This window comes from Echinops telfairi, unplaced genomic scaffold (genome assembly GCF_000313985.2).
Source record: "Echinops telfairi isolate 266 unplaced genomic scaffold, ASM31398v2 ScPeMD7_9;HRSCAF=40, whole genome shotgun sequence".
NCBI classification, from domain to species: domain Eukaryota; kingdom Metazoa; phylum Chordata; class Mammalia; order Afrosoricida; family Tenrecidae; genus Echinops; species Echinops telfairi.
The window spans coordinates 37,964,551-37,987,810 of NW_022103906.1; positions in this window are offsets into that span (position 1 = coordinate 37,964,551).

Consider the following 23,260-nt stretch of genomic DNA (forward strand, 5'->3'; position numbering starts at 1 on the left):
CAAGGAGTGCTAGTAATTGTGAGGATGACGACCAACAGTGTCTCTGTTGTACATTTGGTTGCTAGGTTTTTGCGAAAGTTTTTTTTTTAATTAAAAATTGGAAGCTACCATCGAGTCAGTTCAGAGGCCTGTAAGGCTCTATGGAAGTAGAAACCCTCATCTCTCTTCCAAGGAGCAGCTGGTGTTGGAGTTGCTGACCCCCTGAACCACCAGGCAACCACGAGACCACCAGGACTCTTAATGTCCTACGTGCACCTCAAACTCCAGACGCTGAAAACCGAACTTACTGTCTAGGCCTTCAAACTTGTTCTTTGACCTCAGTTTCCAAAATAAACAGTGATCCCCAGTACTCATTCGGTTCTCCAGGCTAAAACCTCAGTATCATTTACCTTCACTTCCAAGCCTTACATTTAATTTATCACACGGGAGGTGACCCTGAGTTACAATAGATTCTACAGTAAGAGGTTTGGTTTAGTAAGTCTAGTTGACACTGTCTTCTGAATGTTTCAGATTCAGCAATTCTTTGTCATTCCCATTCCTAGTACTTGGATTCTGGTAACAATAATCATTTCTCTAAATTACTACAATTGGCCCTATCTGCCTCCAACCATTATTTTAGCAGGTCAGTGACCAATCCATTTCTTATATTGCAAGCAAAATGAGTATTCCAAATTGCAAACTAAACCACATTATTGTCTTCAAATCCTTTGAATAAATTCCATATTCTTAAAAAAGACTTATGAAGACTTTCATGATCTGATTTTTGCTTATATTTCCAATTTCATGTCCATCTATGTCAGCAGCAGCATGCTACCTACACTGTCCCTTACTTCTTTTAGAGATACAAGTGCTGGGCACCTGAAGACCTCATATATGGTTTCCCTTTTTCATCAGGAGGCTATTTTTCTCCCTCTTTTGCTTATAGCTTTTCCTTGATGTACCTTAGTTGATGCTTCTGAGATAACCTCCCTATGCTAACATTCTGGGCTGCATTCCCCTTTCTTGTCCTTCTAGAATACTTTTTTTTACTACTTTACAACCATTCAGGTACATCGTTACAACATCCTCTGAGAATTGCTCATTATTTCCATGGGCTACATAGTTGTGAACACATGCTTGTTGAAGGAAGAAAAACCAGGGAGAAGTGAACAGGGCAGGAAAGGAAGAAGAGAGTGAGAGGAGGAATAAGAAAGGAAGGGAGGAAGGGGAAGTGTTATTTAATTCTAGTTCATCACGTTTGTATGAAAATATATTTCGATTAAAATATTTAATAAAATGTGTGTTGAGTGGACTAGAACTAGTAAATAAATTTGTTTTCAAAAAGACTATACAAATTGACAAAGCTACCGATATTAGGAGAATTCTTTAGTATATATCTTGATTACTAGTAAACTTGAATATTGACATAGATGGCAACTATTTCATTTACCATTTTAAAAATTGATTATTCATATTTAGCATATTTAATTTTACATTTTACAGAGCATTAAGAAAAATATGGCTGCATGACACCTGAATGTAAGTAAACCCTTTAATTAATTAAATCTATTGTTTTAGTAAAATATGCTTAAATCATTCCAGCAGCACCAGTATTCAAGTGATCAGTTACGCTGTTCTAAATGCAACTGCATTTTGACCAGAAGACCAAGACAAAAAAGATAAGGAATCAAGAGCATACTCACGTGCATGCCAGAGAGAAAGAAAGAGAGGAGGGAGAGAGAGAGAGAGAGAGAGAGAGAGAGATCGAGATCTTATGCCTGGAAGAATACATCGCTCACGGGGGGAGGGGGGAGGGAGGAAATAATTATTTTCCTAGTAGAAGTCATACTGAAAGGTAAACGGAGCAGGATTTATCTTCCATTCCTTAATGAGATGACCTTTTTTCCATGACAAAATCCTTCTTTTGGAAACCAGCTAAGATGCTGATATGAGGATAAAATGTTGATGCACATATAAAATCCTTTAATCCTTTTGTTATTTTTTCTTAAAACACAGATGTACCTGAGTCTGCTGGGATGCAGTATTTAGCAATGACTGAGAATCAACTAAAAGGCACTAGTGTCCCACAATAGAAGCCAAGTTCTGATTAGAGTTCACAGTTATCTGATTGAATCTGGAGCTTGTACAATTGAGTGGGCTTAATTTCCTTATCCTTAGAGAAAATACTAGATACTGCTAGATATATATTTATGCTAAGAAATATTTGAAGCACACTATATTGTTCCTCTGGTTATGTTTTACTCAGCGAATGCACGGGACAAGGCGGCATATGTGGGTTTTAGAGTTAGAGCTTGATTCAATTTTGTGAACTCTTACTAATTAGCTGTGTGTCTTAGTTAAGACAGCTATCTGACCTAGCTTAGCCTCTATTTTCTTCCATGTACAAAGAGAATAACATATTATGACAAGCGAATTGTGCTCATTTAAGTAGATAACTGTAAAGTCAGTAGGTTATGATGTGGCGTATAATGGGTATTCAATAGATAATACAAATTATTACTAGGATATTATTAATTTTTAAAGAAAAACCAAGGAAAGGTGAAGAAGGACGAAATGTAGAGACGGCTTTCCATCCTACAGGTTATTTTTGGTGTGTGAGGAAACACTGCTAGGGCAAAAGCCCAGTCTACTCAGCTAGTTGACTCAGCAGCACCTCGGGAAGTGCCTGAAGTTTCTACATGCACTGTCCCTACAAAGCAATATCTAAGACCACTCCCATCGAGCGATTCTGAGAGCCAGGGTGATCTTGAAGGATTAAGGTCATTCACCTTTGCTGTTGTGTGCTTGTTAAAAAGTTTCATGTGTATCATTTAAAGACCTGAAATTGTACCTCTATAATTTGGCATTTGACATATGAAGATTAAAAAGAAAAAGAAAATCAACAACTAAAAAAGCCCACTACTTCATACTTGAGTAGCTTAGTATTACCTAATCAGCGTAATTGCACTGGGGTGAAGCCTGATACACAAACTGTCAGCTAGAAGAATGGGGGGGAAAGAGCACTCTACTGGAGTAAGTTTAATTGCATTATGTGATTTAATTATTTAGCTATCCCAGCATCCTACCTCCATGTACAAATGAATATGAATCAGACAATCATGTCTATGTTGCAAGGCCAGAAAATGCATTACAGTTTGCTATTTATCATCAATAGGTTGTTAGCTAGCAGGTATGGCTTGTAGCAAGCACTTAATTTTGTTGGCACTCAGGGTCTGGGTCAGGAGATCGGTAATGACCTGTATTACTACTGAACAGGTTTTGAAATGAAAAGAAACAACCAACACTAGTTCGTACTTTGGGGGAAGATATTAAACCATCAATCAAATGGGTCAATGTGCCCTAGGAGGAATGAAGCATTTCCTAACAGTTAGAGGTGACTTACAGAGTAAATATCTGGGGAGTACTGAGAACATGGAAAATGTTTTGGTGAGGTAAGTTGGTATATGAAAGGAGAAGTAAGAATAGACTATTGATATCATTACACTATGATTGTTTCCTCCTAGCTCTCAGAATATCTTAGTAGCTCAATATCCATTCAACAAATTTGTACACTAGTGTTTAATTGTAGCTTCATTCTCAATAGGAAAAATGTAGAAACAATAGAAATTTCCATTTCCATCAACTGATGAACAAGTAAGTGTCCTGTGTTATATACATACAATAGAATATTATTCCGCCAAAAAGAGAAAGGAAGGACTGATACATACAACAGAGTGAGGCTTAAAAATGTTATGTTAAATGGAATAAATATTGTATGATCCCACAGATATAAAATATCTAGAACAGGCAACTGCATAGAGAGAAGAGTTCGTGGCTGGTTACCATGAGGAGAAGGGGTAAAACTGCTATTTCTTAAAGGATGCTACATTTCTGCTCGAAGTGATAAAAAGTTTTCAAGTAGATAGTGGTGATGGTGCAGCATCTGTTGAATGTAACTAATATCGTTAACTCGTAAACTTAAAAACCATTACAATGAAAGATTTTGGATACATATTTATTCCATACAATTTTAAAAAAAGAAAACCCACATTGGATTATAGAACTATCTTTGCCAAGCATAATTTATTTTGCCATCTCAAGTATTAAAAGTGAGAATTAAAGACTCATTGTGAAACTCCAGGAAGGAAAAAATACCTGATATCGTTTCTTAAATAGGAGGCCATGTACTTTTAGACATAGTTTGCTTTAAAAATCTTCTATTATTTACGGTTTATCTTTGGGTAGGCCAGGATTTAGCAAACCAAAACCTCGCAAACAAGTGTCACATGAAGGTGTTCCTATCAACTTTATATTATGTATGGATTCAACACCCAAAGTGCTAGATGAAAATAAAGCACATTCAGTACATTATAATGACAAGACATTAAAAATATGCCTGAACCACCCCGCTATGAGACATGGCATCCCTCACTGACCCATAGCCCTACAGGGGACAACCCTGGAGACACAGTGTGGGAATTCTGCCTGATCTGATCCCACCACACCGAAGCAAAACACTAAGGGTGTGCAATACAACAGCAAGGGGAACAGAGCAACGAAGTCCCCAGGGAATACCAAAAATAGACTTTGGGGTCAGGGCGTGGCACCCCACCAGACTCAACCAGAAAACACCCCTAAACAGTCCTAAACAAACAGTTCTTGAACTAAATACATGCTTTTCTTTGTTGTTGTTGTTGTTGTTTTGTTGCTTTGTTTTGTTTTGTCTTGTTTTTGTGCATGTTATTGTCTCCGCAGGGCTGTCTAAATAAGATAGGCTGGATGAACAATGTGGAGGAGAAAACAACAAACTGAGAGTTCTCAAGGGACATGGAAGAGGGGGATGTGAGGGGAAAGGAAGTGATGTTAACAAACCCAGGGACAAGGGGACAACAAGTGATCCAAATCGGTGGTCAGGAGGGTGTAGGAGGTCTGGTAGGGCAAGATCAAGGGTAATGTAACTGAGAGGAATTACTGAAACCCAAATGAAGGCTGAACGTGATAGTGGGACAAGAGGAAAGTAAAAGGAAATAGAGGAAAGAACTAGGAATAAAGGGCATTTATAGAGGTCTAAATAAAGGCATGTACATATCAAATATATTTATATAGGAAGATGTGGAAATAGATCTATGTGCATATATGTATAGGTCTAGTATTAAGGTAGCAGATGGACATTGGGCCCCTACTCAAGTACTCCCTCAATGTAAGAATACTTTGTTCTATTAAACTGGCATTCCATGATGCTCACCTTCCCAACACAATCGCTGAAGACAAATGGGTGCAAAAGCAAATGTGGTGAAGAAAGCTGATGGTGCCCGGCTATCAAAAGATATAGCATAGTCTGGGTTCTTAAAGGCTTGAAGGTAAACAAGCGGCCATCCAGCTCAGAAGTAACAAAGCCCACATGGAAGAAGCACACCAGCTTGTGCGATCATGAGGTGTCGAAGGGATCAGGTATCAGGCATCATCAGAACAAAAAAATCTTATTGTGAAAAAAGGGGAGTGCGAAGTGGAGACTCAAAGCCCATTTGTAGGCCACTGGACATCCCCTTACAGAGTGGTCTCGGGGAGGAGACGAACCAGTCAGGGGATGATGTAGCAAAGATGAAACATACAACTTTCCTCTAGTTCCTAAATGCTTCCTCCTCAACCACGATCATGATCCCAATTCTACCTTACATATCTGGTTAGACCCAAGGATATACACGGGTACAGATAGGAACTGGAAACACAGGGAATCCAGGATGGATGATCCCTTCAGGACCACTGGTGAGAGTGGCGATACCAGGAGGGTGGAGGGAGAGTGGGGTGGAAAGGGGGAACCGATTACAAGGATCTACATATAACTTTCTCCTCAGGGAAAGGACAACAGAAAAGTGGGTGAAGGGAGACGTCAGACAGTTTAAGATATGACAGCACAATAATTTATAAATTATCAAGGGTTCATGAAGAAGGAGGGAGGAGGAAAAATGAGGAGGTGATGCCAAGGGCGTACGTGGAGAGCAAATGTTTTGAATGATGAGGGCAATGAATGTACAAATGTGCTTTACGCAATTGATGTATGTATGGATTGTGATAAGAGTTGCATGAGCCCCCAATAAAATGATAAAAAAAAAATGTGCCTTAGGACAGCTTTTACAGTGCAAAGTATGCCTGTTACAGTGCACAATAACAGCAGAGAGAGCAGACGAGAATATTAAAAGTGCTTATTGAGGAAACAAACAAACCAAAACCAGATATAGAGTATATTACTATCTCTTCTCTATAATGTAATTCCTAAGATGGAAAACTGAAAGAAAAAAAAATCTCCTCAGCAGATAGGAAAATCTATGTTAGGTCAACTATGAAAAGATACAGCATCTTCCAGAAGTCATAGCAACCAGATTGAGAGCAGTGCATCATTTGGGAAGGAATCACAGAAATAAAATAATGTTTACTCTCTACAAGGTTTCCAAACAAAACAACACCGCCTTGGTCATCTGTTTTACAAATGATAATAATAAGAGAAAGAGAAGCCTTATTAGAGTCAGAGGTAGGACAATTAGGAAACATTCTAAATGTCTCAATTCAGAAAAAAAGGAGAAACAAAGAACCAAATAAGGGATATACAGTTGTTTACTATCAAATGTCTCAGCGTCAAAAGGAGTTTGGGGGCATCTATCCATTGGGCTGCTAGAACCACAAGGTCAGCAGTTCCAAACCTCTAGCTGCTCTGGAGGAGAAAGATGAGGCTCTCTACTCCTGTGAAGAGCTCACAGACGCCCACATGAGCAGTTCTCCTGTCTGTGGGGTCTCTGTGAGATGGAATGGACATTAGCAGTGACTTTGAGGGTCAGACAGAGGCAACCTACATCTTTTTTGTTTGTTTCTTTTCTTTCCATCCCGCCACAAGTGTAGACATTACAGAAAGGAACACGTAACAAAATCTGATGAAATTAGAAGTGAAGACACAATGTTTTGACTCGTGATTTATAAAAGAGCCATTTATTCCTTCACTCATAGAACAAAATCAGGGTGAAGGTGGGTGTGGTTGGCCCTGCAGTTGGCACACAGGGACCATGGACTCCGCGGAAAGATCAGATGTACTGCTATATAACATTACTGGGAACAAACTGGGTGTTTACATGTTATTGCAAAAGAAGTGACGGGGAGTGAGTGCACAAAGGAGGTCAGTATGTAAGAGTAGGCATGCATCCCCCATTTTTTTTTATGACAAAAAGTTGAAATTTTGACTTCAAATGGGAAAGTACATAATTCTCTCAACTTCCAAAGTTCTTGGAAATCATTCTGGAGAGATGAAGATGCTCACATTGGAAGGGAAACAAAAGGAACAAATCAACTCCCTCTCCTTCCACTTTGCCTCAGACCTGCATCCTCAGCCCCACACAGCAGAAAACAACCACAACAACCATCGCAACAATTTGGGCAGAAAACTAAACCGATAGAGGAATACATTTGGCTTCCAGATGCTTCTGCGGCAGAACCAGGCGAGACTGATGAGATGAGATCTCACTCTTATTGTAACTTCATGTCCAAGGACCCACAGAGCCAGTTTCTGAAGAATGTGCTGTTCTTCCTTTGACTGCAGGGAGCAACACAAGCCTTGAGGATAAACGTGGACTCTGGGTTTGGCTAAAGGTCTGGGCCAGGCACAAACGCAGATTACCCATTTCCTATTGGAAAGCGGAGACCACTAGACTTCAGCTATATTTAGTTATATATCAAAGCAATGTTCCCAGTTGACAATGATGGACTTAAAGGTAAAATCACTCAAACAGAATTGTATTTCTTGCCTTCACTCCCCCCCCCCTCCACCTCCCCACCAGGGAACGATTACACTCCTGGACCATTGTCATATTGGAGTGACTCACAGAGAATGTAATGCTTAATGAGGCAAATATGAAGATAATTATACCAGTTATATTTGGGATACCCACAAAGTAACAGATCATATTTGTCAACTCTTTATGAACACTTCAGGGCAGAGAAAAGAAGCTTTTCTTTTTTAATAGCTGAACTGGATTTTACTACAACTAAGTACCTTTGAAGTACTACATTGCTTTTCTACCCAATTAAAATTTAAAAGTTAAAGTTGAAAGAGTGGGTTTCTAATTTCAGAGGTTCTGAAGTGAATTTTAAGTTGCTTGAAACTCCAGCTAGATTTTGCCCATGTGATCCTCAAAGTGAGTAATCAGATCTGTCATTTTGAAACTTATCTATTGATACAACTGGATCTCTTCAAAGTTACTTTTCTTTTTATATTGAATTAATGTTCCAGATAAGCCAGCCAACAGCGCCATGTAATTATGAGTAAAAATGTATCTTACATCACAAAAGGTGTTGAATAAAGATGTATTTCTAGACCCATTTAAAATATTTCATTATGTAAAGTTGGTAGATAATCATTAATTGGAAAACATTGTTAAGCCAGTTTCTTCCAGAAAGTTTTCAGTGCAAGAATGCAAGTCAAAATTATGCTATGTTATGAAAAATGTATTTGAGAAAATGCTTTAGATGGAAATATGGGAGGTATTTGTGATGAAAAGGCACAGGGGTTCAAATCTATCTTTGAAGTAGCTGCATATTAATTCTTTGAGGAACAAAAGGGTCATTCAAATTAACTCACAGCTGAAGGACCTGAAAGATGTCAATTACAGGATCTAAGTATGCTGTCCAACTGTAATCTACCAGTGAAAAGTAGAGTCCATGCTGAGAAACCAAAAAGAAACTCATTGCCACAGAGTGGGTCCCAACACATATCAAACGTACAGGACAGAGTAGAGCTGCCCCTGTGGGCATTCCAGGCTGTCAATCTTTAGTGGATTAGAAAGGCTCACATTTCCCACCCCCCAAACAGCTGGTGATTTCAAACTACTGACCTTGCAGTTAGTAGCCCAGCACATAACCCACTATCTCAACAGGGCTCTCTGACTCTATGCTAGGGAACCAGAAAAAAATATGTCATTTATACTTTTCTTGCTATCATATAATATGGAGATTCAAGTGGGGAGGGGAGGGAGGAATGACATTTAAGCCCAGAGTTGCTTCAAACTATTTCTTCCCTTCTGTATGAAACTTCTTCTTTTTTCATAAACTGCTTTCAGGATAAAAATATCACCAGGCATTTCAGGAACGGCTTTGAAATCACGGGGCTCATTGTAATCATCGTCACAGGCTCATGGAGTCTTTGAGGGCGCAGCTGATCAGTGAAAGGGCAAGTGAAACATCCATCTTTGAGGGAATTTAGATTTGGCTCCACATGAGAGCTCATCAAAGACTAAGGGAATTGAGTTTGGATCACATTACTGCCAAGTGGGTGCACAACTGATTAGGAAAGTGATCCTGAAAATCAGATTTTAGACATCCAAGGAGGACGCCAGTTACTTAAAGCATTGTTAGAGAATTTATGCTGAAAAAAACACTGAGAGCAAATTAAAAAAACTAACTATTAATTTTAGAAGTAGCAGATATTATGTGAGGGTAGGAAGAGGACATTGGGGGTGTTATCTCTCATGTTTGAAGGTGCTTGGTGTCCTGAAATTTTTTAAAAATGTGGATACTTAGTCATGTGCATTGGTCCTCAGGGGATGTGAGATTTAATATCTGAGGGAAGAACATTGAGCCTAAGAGCTCATTCCTGTTCCATTTTTATTTTAATTTGATTTCCCCCCCCCCCACATTTCGATTAAGGTGGGACTATGCAGAGTTAGTTCATTAAGGTGCTAACAAGACGCAATTAAGATTAATATGTTCCAATCATGGGGCAGGTGATTGAAATACAAGTAATTTTTTGACAATTTTGAAACGTAGACATACAAAAAGAGAAGCAATACATAGAAGAGGTCAGTAGGGACAATTCAGACAAAAGAATAATGTTGTAGCCCAGGTTTCTATTCTTGTAATAGTCAAATGGAATTTCAAATCAATTCTACCATCTACACTATACGTGGGGTTGGGAACTGAGTCTAGGACCAATTGCTCCCAAACGCAACCCAAACCCAGCCATGATCACGACAGGACAGAAGACTGGAAGGCCGAAGGTTTTCTAAGCTTAGATTTTATTTCATTACACCTAACATTTTTCTATTAGTTCACTTTATCTTTCCACATCCTTATTGACATCTGTGTTAGTCTGGGTACTTTACAGAAAAAAAAAAATCCACAGCAACTCATGTATAAGAGAGAGTTTTATGTAAAGAGTAAGTGTGCATCAAGAAAATATCCCAACCCAGAATGCCCAACCCCACAAGTCCAACATTAACCCATATGTCCAACACCAGTCCACAAAGTCCTCCTCCATCTCACAAAACACACACACTATGATTGCCAACTGCAGGAGGAAAGCTGAGTCAGTGAACGTGTAAGCATCTCAGCACTGGCAGGGGTCTCCACACGGCTGCTCCAGCACCCAGGGCTGCATCAGGGTAGGTCCATGTGGCTTCTCCTTGGGGATGTCTTGTAGGAAGTTAGTCTTGCAAGCTGAAGCAGGGAACTGCTAAGGGAACTGCACCCTGGTGCGACCATCACAAAGCAAGATACCTGAGAACTAGAAAGGCAAGGCTCACTGAGCCATTTATCTCTCTGCCCTTCAATTAACTCCACATGTGTTAATTGGCCAGGTTGGCACAATAAACTAACTAACTCAACATCCTTTTATTTGTAACACACATAAACCAGCTGCAGAATGCAGTTGAGTTCTATGAATTCCCACATATAAACAAATAAATAAATAAAAACAAAGAGGCCCACTTGTCTTACATAATCTTCTCTAAATAAACTGCCTGCCAATACATCAATTCCAACTCATTGCAACCCAATGGGATAGAAAAGAACTGCTGGTTAAGGTTTCCGAGGCTGCAACTCTTAGGAGAGCACTGTCCCATCTTTCCACCATTGCGGACTTGAATCTGGCTTTGTTATTCTTTTTTCTTCATATCGCAGGGTATACCTAGTGTCTTGGGAGCCGGAGATGCTTACAATGTAACAGGTAAACCCAATTTAAATTGGATATCAAAGATTCATTTCCGTCAAATTAAATTGGCTCCTCCATGGTGTGGTTTTGTCAGTCACTCTGACTTTTCGACTCACCTGCGCCTCCTCCTCTTTCAAGGATGGGCGGGGCGGGGCACCATTTTTAGAGGAATGAAAAATTGTCTTCCCTTCGTTTTTTAATATAAAGAACATCAGACTTGCACATCCAAGAACACATTAATATACTAGCTCAGCAATGGGCTATCTCTACGTGATCTTACCTTTTGTTTCTTGCCACCAGCCCAAGGAAGGAGAACAATGTAAACAGGTATTGTTGATTAATACAAAAGATGCTGTGCCCTCTGAAAATTAGAAATCACTGCATTCAAATGTTTATTATGAACTATTAAATGTATCAGGCCCCTAGTGGTACAGTGGGTTAAGCATAAAGCCCCTGACCTCCGGGTTGGCAGTTCAAATCTACCCATCAGTAGGAGAGAGAATGCTGTCACAGTATCAGAAACTCTAAGGAGCAGTTCTACTCCTGATTGGGCCTTTCTCTCTCTTTCTGTGTGAGCATGTGCGCGCACACACACACACACACACACAAAGAGTTTTAAGTCCTAAAATGTAGACATAGGCACATCTAAAGAAAAACATTATTTGAATACCATAAATGGCCTAGGGGAAGAAACTGTGAGATAAATTCTAGGATGAAACTGGACTTCTAGACCTTAAAGGACAAAAAGAATTTTAAGTCAGTGAGTCAGAAGCAACTCAATGGCCGTGGGTTTGGGGATCAGATATATAAGGGGTTATTTTGAGAGTGGAGGCAAATAGTGGTACTTCATTATCTCTGGAGAAGGCAAGAGGGAATGGGGCTTCAATTATAGAAGTAGGATTTTAGGTCAAATATTATGAAAAACTTCCCAACTCTGGTATCTGAGACCATAAAATATGTAACAAAAGGGAATTCTGGACTCCTAATCTGGGTTTTTTTAAAGAGTAGAATAGAGATAAATTTTCTAACATGACTAAAATTTAGCCCTGTTCATAAGGAAGAGAGGTGAACCATATCAATGACATCCAATTCCTCTGAACATTTATTTCTTCGGAGTGCTTATTTTAAAGGATTCTGCCTACCAAACACATTTATAAAATAACAAGTAATGTTCCCCAATGCTTTTTAATAATTGTACATATACTGAAATCGAGTCAAAGAAAGAAATCATAATAATGATCTAGATGTTTTCCAGAGAAAATTAAAAATAATATAGTAAGGGACTTTAAAAATACATGTAAAAATTGATTGTCTTTTGATTGCATTTTTTTTGTTTGTTTGTTTGTTTTACATATAGAATTATATTTATGATGCAATGCTAAAATATTTCATAGTACTTTCACAATTGTCAGAAGTAAATTTACAAAGGTGGGCTTTAATTTACTGAGACTGAATTTCATTCATTTATATCAGTCTTGGTTATTGTTGTTGTTGGTAGGTCTCATTGAGTCAGCTCCAACCCACAGCGACCTATGCACAACAGAATTGATTGCATTTTTTACAACCATTTTAAATCCCTCCCTCACATGATTAATAGCAGAGGTACTATCAGTAAACATGTAAATTATATTCATAGATGGGATGATAAATCTATCTGCCAACATAGGTCCCAAAAGCCACTGCCCTTGAGTCAATTCCAACTTATAACGACCCTTACCAATATGAGCATGTCTCAAAATCTGTGTTGCCTGAATTTAAAAAAAGCAAACAAAAGTATGTTGCAGAAGAATATAATCTGTCGTCAGAAAAACCCACTGCCAGAAGGCTGATTCTGACTCATAGAAACCCTCTATCGGGGTTCTGAGGCTGTACAGCTTCATCTTTCCCTCATGGAGTAGCTGGTGGGTTTGAACTCCCAACCTTGGCTTACGATCCAACACCTACTTGACATCACCATCAGGGCAAAAAGAGAATATCAATGTTCCTTATAATATAAAAATAGCAGAAATCTCAAATTACTGAGAATAGCTGATTTACGGAGTTGGGAAAAGGAAAAAAAAAAGAATGAATGTGAAAGAAATAAGCACTTTATTATACCATTTATATACTGTTTATTTCTCTTAATATAATATGACAATAATATATGGAAATTATAATTGTTAATTTATAATATCAAGGTTAAATGAGGCAACATACATGTTGATTTTTCTGTTCATTTTTTCTTCAGAAAGTAGTCTTGTTGTAATCATCATTACCAAGGTAACCCACTACATTTCAAAAAGTTCCAACCAAAATTAAGAAATATTATAGATAAAATGCACACTTTCCATTATGATTTTGAAATAATGAGAATACCATGCAAGCTCCCAACTGCTCTCATTGAAAATACCCCAGTTATTACTTGGGCTCTGGGTGAGATCAAGGCTTTTCTTTTAATCCTGCACCCTAACAACAAATGGCCCTTCGGGTTGAAGGAGCCATTCCTTATTGCTGCTTCCTGTAACGTAAAAGCAAAAGGGAACAATGATAACACTACTGCCCACTTTCCACTATGGCCATGAGGAGGTTTCTTTGCCACAGAATCCTCATTCTACCAGCTGGGCGAACTCATTCGCACCTCCTTCCTTTCTGTACTTAGTAAATCAGCTGCCCTGATTCTTTGAGGAAGATGACACAGCAATCTAGGCCCTCTATCAACCTCCCAGTTCCTGCACTCAGAGAAGTCAAAGAGACACACATTCCCGGAATCGGTGCAATGCAAGTGAATAAAGGGAAACCTTATAAAAAGAGATGGAGAGGAGGCAAATCTGTCACCTTCAAAAGAGGCAGATAAAATTAACGCCTTTAAACCAGTGCTTTTTAGGTTTGGAGACTGAAGTAACTCTCATGGATTAGATGGCATCTTAAAATCCAGCGGACAGTCTTCATTTTGCTTCATGATAAAACTAACTATTTTATTATTATTTAAAAAATTGGCTTGTTATCAAGTGAAATTAACCCTCCACAACGATGTGAACTGGGATCCTCCCACACAGGCACATTCCCACCAACCTGAGACAGTCCTGTTAGGAAGCACGTGATGCAAAGCTACCCTTGGGTTTTGCTCCAGGATAGAGAGTGGATGAAAGAGCACAGAGCCTGAACAGGAAAGCCAAACTGCAGAGGCAATGGAGCATAAAATTGGAGGATTTTCTTTCCTTTTTTTTAAGAGAGCAGTTTACTATCTGCTTTCCCATGCTATGACTTGGGCCTACCAGAGTCACTGTTGTTTAGCTTCCATTCATTGATGAACTTAATTAGCAAAACTTATGATCCACACAGTGGTTTTTAATGGACAGTTAGCACGCTTCACAAGCTGGAGTGGCTCTGTGACCGGTAGGTAGACCTTCACCAAGTGACAGACCTGTAGGAAGGGAACGCAAACTACGGGAAGTAAAAATATCAGTGCAAACCCGAACCAGTTTTCTGAAGCATCAAAGGACATTCAGATTGGATGACAGGCTATCAGTCACCGTGGCAGTGAGTGAACTACAAAACTGCTCTTCACGATGGTATTTGTTTCATTCTAGATCTGCATGTAATTTATGGGAATAAAAGATTTCTAAATCTAGATATAGATATATATATTTAAGTCCCATTAAAGATGCATATGGAGTGGTCTACAAGTCCAGAAAGCTTATCTCAAGCTGCATGTTTGATGAAGGAATTTTGGGAGAAATTACCACTTGCATGGAGTCAAGAAGGGTGTTCCAATTTTAAATTTGAAAAGATTGAGTTGCATAACAAAACAGGAACAAAAGCATGGGGGTGAGAAAATTTGCTAAGAACATTTGGGAGACAAGAGCTCATCTTGACTGGCTTGGAGGGCACACAGAGGTCTTGGGAAATGGGACAGAAAAGTTGTCTTGGGCGCTTCCAATCCAGGGATAGGAATGGCAGCTCATGAAGTCCAGAGCTTCCTCTGAGGCAGCCAGAGGGACCTGGTGTGGCGCAGTAAGGTCTGTGCTTCAGAAATATTCTGACAGCAGCAATATCATTGCTACTCATGGTGTCCATAAAGCGTTTGGAGAAACGAGGGAAAACCAGTTTTATATTTATTCTGACAGTTTAAAAGGTTGCTGCCATTATGCATGGATTTTTGAAATCTGTTTTTTGTTGATTGTATTGACTTTGCAAGCTATATACCTCACAGGCTACAGAGGAATATAAAACTCAATGGAGACAGTAAATTACTTGAACCTGAAATCAAATGACAATTTCATCTAAACCTATGCACCACTATTTTCTTTTTGGTTCCATTTACCTGGAAGATGAATGACAATAATTCCTGACAATTAATTCAGAGCCTTGGCAAGGCCACAAGAGGTTTGCTGAACACAGGGATACAGTGACAGCACAAAGAATGAGAAACATCATTTGCTGTGTGCAAGTTCAGAAGAGTAAGTTCATGTGTGTGAGAGAGAGAAAGAGAGAGAGAGAGAGAGAGAGAGAGAGACTGCAGCCGGCCTTTCAGAAACTGTCCTAACAACCAGAAATCCATCCGCAGCTTCATAGACACTTTAGCAAGCTGGGCTCTGAGAGCACGCTAGTAGTTTCACTAGACCCTCTCACTTCCGAAGGATCCACGGTATAAACTTTCCGAGCCGGCAACATAATCCTTCTCATCAAATATTTGGGCGACAGGTGGAAAATTGTTCTGCCAGCTGAAGAAGACAAAATCCATTCCTTCTGGCAATTTTCTGCAATGAAAACTCCAGAAATGAATGTGCAATAACTTGTGGAAATAAATTTCAAATATTATCACACAAAAGCAGTGTGCTCAAAATCGCTAACTGTAAACTAACTCCTGCTTATCTGAATTTTAAAAGGTTGATTTCTCTTTGTGTTTGAATTGCCAGTAAGAAAATTATATATATATGCATATATATATACATACATACATATATATATACACACACACACATTTCCATAAAGAGCCAGAGAAATGCTGATTTCAACAAAGTAAAGCAGTGATGAGAATTTCACTTGGTTGGTAGCATCTTTCAGGTCAGGATACAAGGACCGAAGTGCAGTTTCGTCACATGACCTCATTCCAAGCAACCACAAGATTGTAGCCTTAGATTAGAGTGCTGTACACAGCCAGTCTGGAATGGATGCTGGGTTGTGATGCCTCTTGGTTGTTTGCAATGACTTCCATCTGCTCTCTGATGCAGAGATGGATCGTTCCATGCTGCTGATAATGGTTCTTTTAAAGGTTTCCCTCAAGCCTGCATTTGTTCACTTCCTGTGTCAAGAGTCTGGCAGATGGGTACATGATGTCATGGGGAGGCAACAAGGGTTTTCAGCAAGTCAATGACGGGGAGAGGTTTGCATGCCAGCGATGAGCAGTCTTGCACATGAGCTTCTGGACAAGTGTTTCCTGTCTAGGGCTTCTGTCTGTCAGAGTTCACTTGGCGGCTGAGATGCATACTGTCTCCAGCTGAGGGACAGGCAGGGATTAAAGGTTCTACTATTGAACAACTTAATTAAATCTCCTTGCTTTCATTTGGAAAAATGCCCCTCTCTTTTCACAAATCGCTTTATGATGTGGCTTGTGTTTGTCATGATACCCAATTAAGTTCAATATACTTGGTTGGAAATTTATAAAATCCATTAGTGAAGTGTATGTTTGAAATAGCTTAAAATGTTAAACTAATAAATGGTGGAAATAAAACCACAAACTTAATACATGATCTAGTGTTCAAAAGCAAACTAATTGAGTAGGTAAACAAGTATCTCATACAGACTAGTCATTCAACAAAGAGCCCTGGTTGTGCAGTGGTTTTCTTGTTGGGGTGCTTGGCCACAAGGTCATCAATTGGAACCCATAAGTACCTCTTGAGGGTGCTTGGTGCTGCTGGAAAGATTTATAGTCTCCCAGACCCAAAAGTGCGGGTCTCCTCTGCCTACAGGGTTTCTATGAATCAGAATCAACTCAGTGGCGGTGCATTTGTTTTTCATTTTGTTTTGTCAGCAATTATTTTGGGGGTCTCTGTACTATGAGAAGGAGCCCTAGTCCTGCAGGGGTTCACACTATGCTGCTAATGGCAAGGTCAGCAGTTCCACGCCACCCACATATGGCGCTTTCTACTCTGGTTAGGAATTAGCGTCTCAGAAACTCACAGAAGTTCTACCCAGAGGACCGCTAGGAGATGGAACAGACTCAATAACAGTGAGTTTGATTATTTTAGTTTCACTACGGCAGGCACCATACAACAAACTGGGTTCTTTTAGTGATGACAGTAGACAAAAATCTTTGCTGCCACCCCCACACACCCCCACATCACCCTGCCACGGCTATTTGATATTTTTGAGAGAAGACAATTTATACATCTTTAAAAAGTAAAAACACATTTCACGCCCATATGTTCTACAGTGAAAAATAAGGCAGGGGATTAGAAGGAGGGTGTTAGATTGGGAGAATTGTAACTTGTGATTTCTGAGTCTAGTTAAGAATGGCCGGGGAAAGTAAATGACAAAGGAGGTGAGGAAAGGAGTCAAATGGATATTTAGGGAAGAATACTTCAAGCACAGGAAACCGCAAGTGCAAAAGCCCTGGGGTGGAAGCATGCTTGGCACGTGGAGCACCATCAGAAAACAAGCGTAAGGCGCAGGGTGTGTGGAGAAGAGGACAGTGGGAAGACGCCCAGAAGAGGGACACAGAGAGTGAAGACAAAGCCCCGGGCACCTTGGGCCATTGGACGCTGAACTGAGTCTCGAGTGTGATGACAGGCATTGGAAGGTTCACCGTCTCACCTTTCTCAGGTCTGACTTCTGTTCTCTGGTTTCCCCTAAGAGAGAGCCAGGCTCAATGCAACCTCGGATCCCAATTCCTGCCATACATGTTTGTTTTCCATGGCATTTGTTTATCTTCTAACTTCTCAACTCTTTTATAGTGCAATTGAAAACCACGGCTGTTCCTCTGCTAGAATGAAGGAGCTACAAAGACAGGGATTATACTGAGGTTGCTCCTTCAGGATGCCCACGTGCTGACAAGAACCTCAGGTGCCGACTAGCTCATTCCCAACTCTGTGAATGTGCTGCATTTCCCACAGACTTTGATACTTTCAAGTGAAATATTAAAATGTCAGGAATTTTTTCCAAACAGCTCTGGAAAACCGCTATGTTTGGAATGGCGAATGGGGTGGTTTGAGGAATTGAGTGCTCAGGAGAAAAATACAATTCTTGGTTTTCCCGTGGTAGAATTCAAGACATTCATGTGGCAGTCTCAGCTTGGATTCCTGGCCAATGCCCCGCCTGTGAAGTTACTCGTCTTGTGTCATAGGAGATGTGGGTGTTGTGATGACAGTAAACACATTTCAGAAGAGCTTCCAGAGAAGATTAAGAAGAAAAGTCTAGCAATCTCTTTCCAAAAGTCAACTCCCAAGGACCAACTAAGGATCATAATGGTGCGACCCCCAACTCATCACAGGCACGGCAAGGACATGTCGTTTCATTCTGGGGTCCCGAAGTGTCAGAGGCTCATTAGTTGGCAAATGATAACAACAACAACAAAACAAAAAATGACAGGGGTGGGAGGTGGCGTGGAATGAGGTTGAAAGTTACTCACCCTGAGTGAGCTACACGGAGACTGAAACAAAAATAATTTCTTTCTTGTTGTTTCTTTTCAACATTTCATCCTCCATCAGAGTTAACAAAAACGTTCTTGGTCAGATTACAAAGAAATTCTGCCTCAAAATTTCCCAGGTAAGAGTGCAATTCAAGTTCTCTTTGCAACCTAATTTGTTTTGTTCTGAATAATGATAGTTTTCCAAGAACCAAAGTGAATGGAGCCAGCTAACGAATAAAACGACTCAAGCATTGATTACTCATTTAATGTGTGTGAGTGTGTTTTTATGTGTGTGTGCATGAGAGAAAGAGAGAGGGAGAGAGAGAGACCTCCTTTTCTTTATGACCTTCTAATATGTGGTATACTGAGATACAGTACCTCACAAATATATCTGGAACCTGCCTCAAATTCAATAATTTGCATATCAAAACAACACTAATGTTTATCAAAATAACTCTAATTGAAAATTAGAAACCAGAATAATTTAAAATAAGCTGATATATAAATAAGCTGTATTACCTATAGGAGAAGAGTGGGCCAGCAAATTAAAATGCAAACTAGACTCATGGAAGAGGAGACTGTGGAAACCAGTCAAACCAAAAACCAAATTCATTGCCACGGAGTGGATCCTGACTCGCAGCGGTCCTGTAGAACAGGTAGACCTGCCCTTGGAGTGTTCGAAGCTGGATCCTACAAATGTAGATTGCACACCGCTCTCCGGGCTGCCGCAGGTAGGTTGGAGTCACAGACCTTTCCGTTATCAGCCAAGTTACTCAGCGCTCCATCACCAGCTTTAGCGCTCCTGAAGCTAGCGGAGAGACTCCAGCTCTCAAGGATTTCAGAATCCTCCGTTCCAGATGGAGTCTAAGGATCTCCATCTAGGAAGCTAGTCTAACATGTCTGTTTAATAACATTTACAAGATTATATGAAATAGAGAAATAACCAATGATTTTTCCTTATCATGGTACAATCTCCATTGATTGATATGCTGAGAGTAGGGTGTTTCGGGTGGAAAAACTTTCTTGTTGAATCATGGTATCTCGGAGTTGTACTAAAATTTAAGCATAATCTCATCCCAAAATCCTTTAGGATTTTGAATTCCCACTACCATATTGCCCAGAGGAATTCTTTCTGGGTTGGATCTAATGATAGCCACTCACTGCTTCTCAAGACCGTCTCGTTCTCTGTAAAATAGCCAGATGTGAAGAAAGCCATTGCAGAGATTACACGGACCCATTCAGAGTAAAATAAGCTGGATTCAGAGCCCACCTGCTCACACTTTACAACATCAATATTTTCTCCATGTATCATGACAGTGCTTATTGGTCATGTTATAAAAATAATGGTTTTATTTATATAGAAATGTAATCCATACTAATACTAATGACTATTGTCTTTGATCTTCATCAGTAAGTGCTTTAAATCCTCTTTGATTTTAGCAAGAAGTTATTGTGTCATCTGCATATCACAAGTTGCTAATGAGCACATTCATGAGCACAGGAGATGTTCTGGAAGTTCTGCTCGTCACAATCTTGCTCATAATTTGTTATGATCCACTCATTTCAATGTCTCTGCATAGTCAATAACTCAAAGGGAGAAATCTTTCTGGTATCCTCTGCTTTTCCCCACGATATACCTGCTGTTGGCAATCATATCTCTGTTCTCTTCCGAATCCAGCTTGAATTTCTGTCAGCTCTCTGTTGACCAGCTGCAATTGCTTTTGAACTGTTTTCAGCAAAATTTAATTATGTATAGTAGGGAACATACAGTAATAGTGTCTTATATAAAAGGTTCTATTAAAAGTATTCAATAAAATGTGCCTTAATGTTCACAGCCATTCTAGGAAGGCAATTTGTTAACAAATTTTGACAAAAGATGACACTAACTTACTTGCTAAAAGTGAAGAGGAACAAAAACTTTATTAATTAACTCCAGAACTCTCGTGTGGGGTAGCAAAACCCGTCCATCAAGGAGAGCGAGGAAACACTGCGTTGGACTGCAATGTTGGTTTAAAATCAGGAAAAGTGTGCATCAATGTTGTGCTCTTCTTTTTTATTTACTCCATATGTATGCTGGGCAAATAATTAAAAAAATATTGCATAAGCTATATACAATATAAGGATTGGAGGAGGACTCAGTTGTAATCCTTACAACTGGCCCAATAAGCAACAGAATGCTAAAAAGAAGGGGAGGGGGCACCCTGATGTTTTGAAGGACTCCATTTCATTTCACTGGGATCCACCATCAACATCTATTGAAGCAGTAGTCAGCAAACCAAACAATATATTATATTGAGCGAGTCTGTCAAAAAGCAAAGATATCCCATTGACAACTTTCTATTACAATGCTGGCACACAATATTGATTATGGGCTGCCTTGGACTGCCAGGAGTATGAAAAACATTGTCTTGGAAAAAGTACAAGAATGCTCTTTAGAAGTGAGGCTAGGGAGACGCTGTGTTCCACAGTTTGAGCATTTTACTAGGAGTAAACCTTTTAGCAGTCCCTGGACAACGACATCATGCTTGGTGAAGGAGAGGGTCAGCAAAAAAAGATGCAAGATCTTCAAAGCCATGGAATGGCACTGTCACTGCCTTAAGGGCAAGTCCTGTGATGCGACATTCTGTTGTACACCCACCTAGAACTGACTCACTGGGAGCTAACAATGAATAATAATATATAACATTGCACACTGTATTAATAATTTTGCTCCTATGAGACTTCTATGAGACTCCTATGCTTCTATGAGACTTCATTTCATCTTAGTCTTAGGGAGTAGAGGTTTTGCAGTACTTTATGGCACTAAGTAGTAGCAAACATCCCATTACAGGTTTCATGTTGACCTGAAGGTATAATCTAGAAGTTAACTTTGAGGGAAGATATTTCTGAAGGCCTAATTTTCCTAAGAGTTGTAAATTCTCTTATGAGACATGACCAAAGAAAAGATTAATGAAGGTCTTCGTGGTTGGGTTCCAGTTAATTGAGGCTCTATTCTAATTGCCTTTTCTTCAATTAGTTCAAATTAGTAAAGTTTGTCTGTACATTTGTTTCTGCCAAAAATGAATGAATAATTTAGGTATGACATTAAATAAATACCAGATGTTGATTTATGTGTGTCATCTTTAGTAACATCCGTTTTTAAAATGTCCTTGACATTGGCAGGGTGGCCAAAGTGAACCTTTCCTTTATCCCTGTGAACTACCCAGAAAAGAAAGGGGGGAAAAAGTGAAACATTCTGATTTTAGAAAAACAGCGGATTTACTCCCAATTTATAAATTGAGAACACTGGTAAGGATTGCATGCGATCAGTCTTTACACACATCTTACACTCCTGGCAAACTTATGGGACAGGAGTGACACTACATTATGTGCCACAACACGAGCAATATCATCTTCTTTTCCCTAAATATTCAGAACCAAGAGGTGATGTCCAGTCAGTTATAAAAGCAGAAAAGCACAAAACTGATGCCACCTATTTCAATCACGGACATGGTGAGAGAGGATGAAGAGAGAGCGCTAGTGAAGGGAGAATTCCAGGGAAGCCCAGCACGTGGGATGTTTAGAAACTTTGAGAGCCAAGTTTGCACTGATGACTCAAAATAAGATAACATATGATATCTAGATACATAGATTTATGATATATATGTACACACACATATTGGGATAAAGATGAACCTTCCTACTGCCATAAAGAGTTCATCTCAGAAACCCACAGGAGCAATTCTGCTCTGTCCTATTGGGTCCCTATGAGTCACCATTGACTGGATGCCAGTGAATTTTTGTACACACACATATATGTATATATATATATATATATATATGTATCTGAGTGAAAACCTTTATTCTATATATCTCTGAGACAGAATGTTATATATATATTTGGTTTCCATGGTCTCCAGGATTTCAGTGATCATGAAGATGGCACATAGTTGAGCATAGTTCCCTTCTGTGTACATTTGATCTCAGAAGTAGGATCTCTCTCTCAGATCTCTCTCTCTATATATATATACACACACACACACACACACACACATACACTTACATATATACATACGTACATGCACACATATACATATGTATATCTGAGAACAAATTAAATCTGTCAATGGAATATGTATTTGGCCCTGTGTTCCTTGACTGTGTGATCCTTGTAGTCAACATCCTTTCTCCGTTCCCAAATTTTAAAAAAGCTCTGGCTTATTCCTCACCCTCAGTATCTAAGGAAAGATTCAGTCCAGGCCACATGCCTTTCATTCCACTCCCTTGAGGCAATGGTATTTATATTTTCCTTAATTCATTTTCTTTTGATTAATGCACAAGGGATGAGGAACATGTGTCCTATTCTGATCTTGATATGCATTCTTACCCTGCATCCTTCAGCGATATGTCCACACAAGAGCACCACCATGTCTGTCATTGTGTCATGGAAGCTGTGATGCTGGAAGATACAGCACCAGTATTTCAAATACATGCAGAGTGGAGGAACTTAGAGAAACTAGGCGAAATAGGCCTGGTGATATAGTCAGTTATGGCCTTGTGGCTCATAAGAGACTATTGTCCAATGTGAGTAGAGTGACAGAAGATGAGTCCTCCAGATTGGAAGGCACTCAAAATGCACTGTCGCTGCAACCATGGTCTCCAGCATGTGGAGAACACAGGTATCCATTCAGAGCAGCACTGAGCATGTAGAAAACACAGGTACC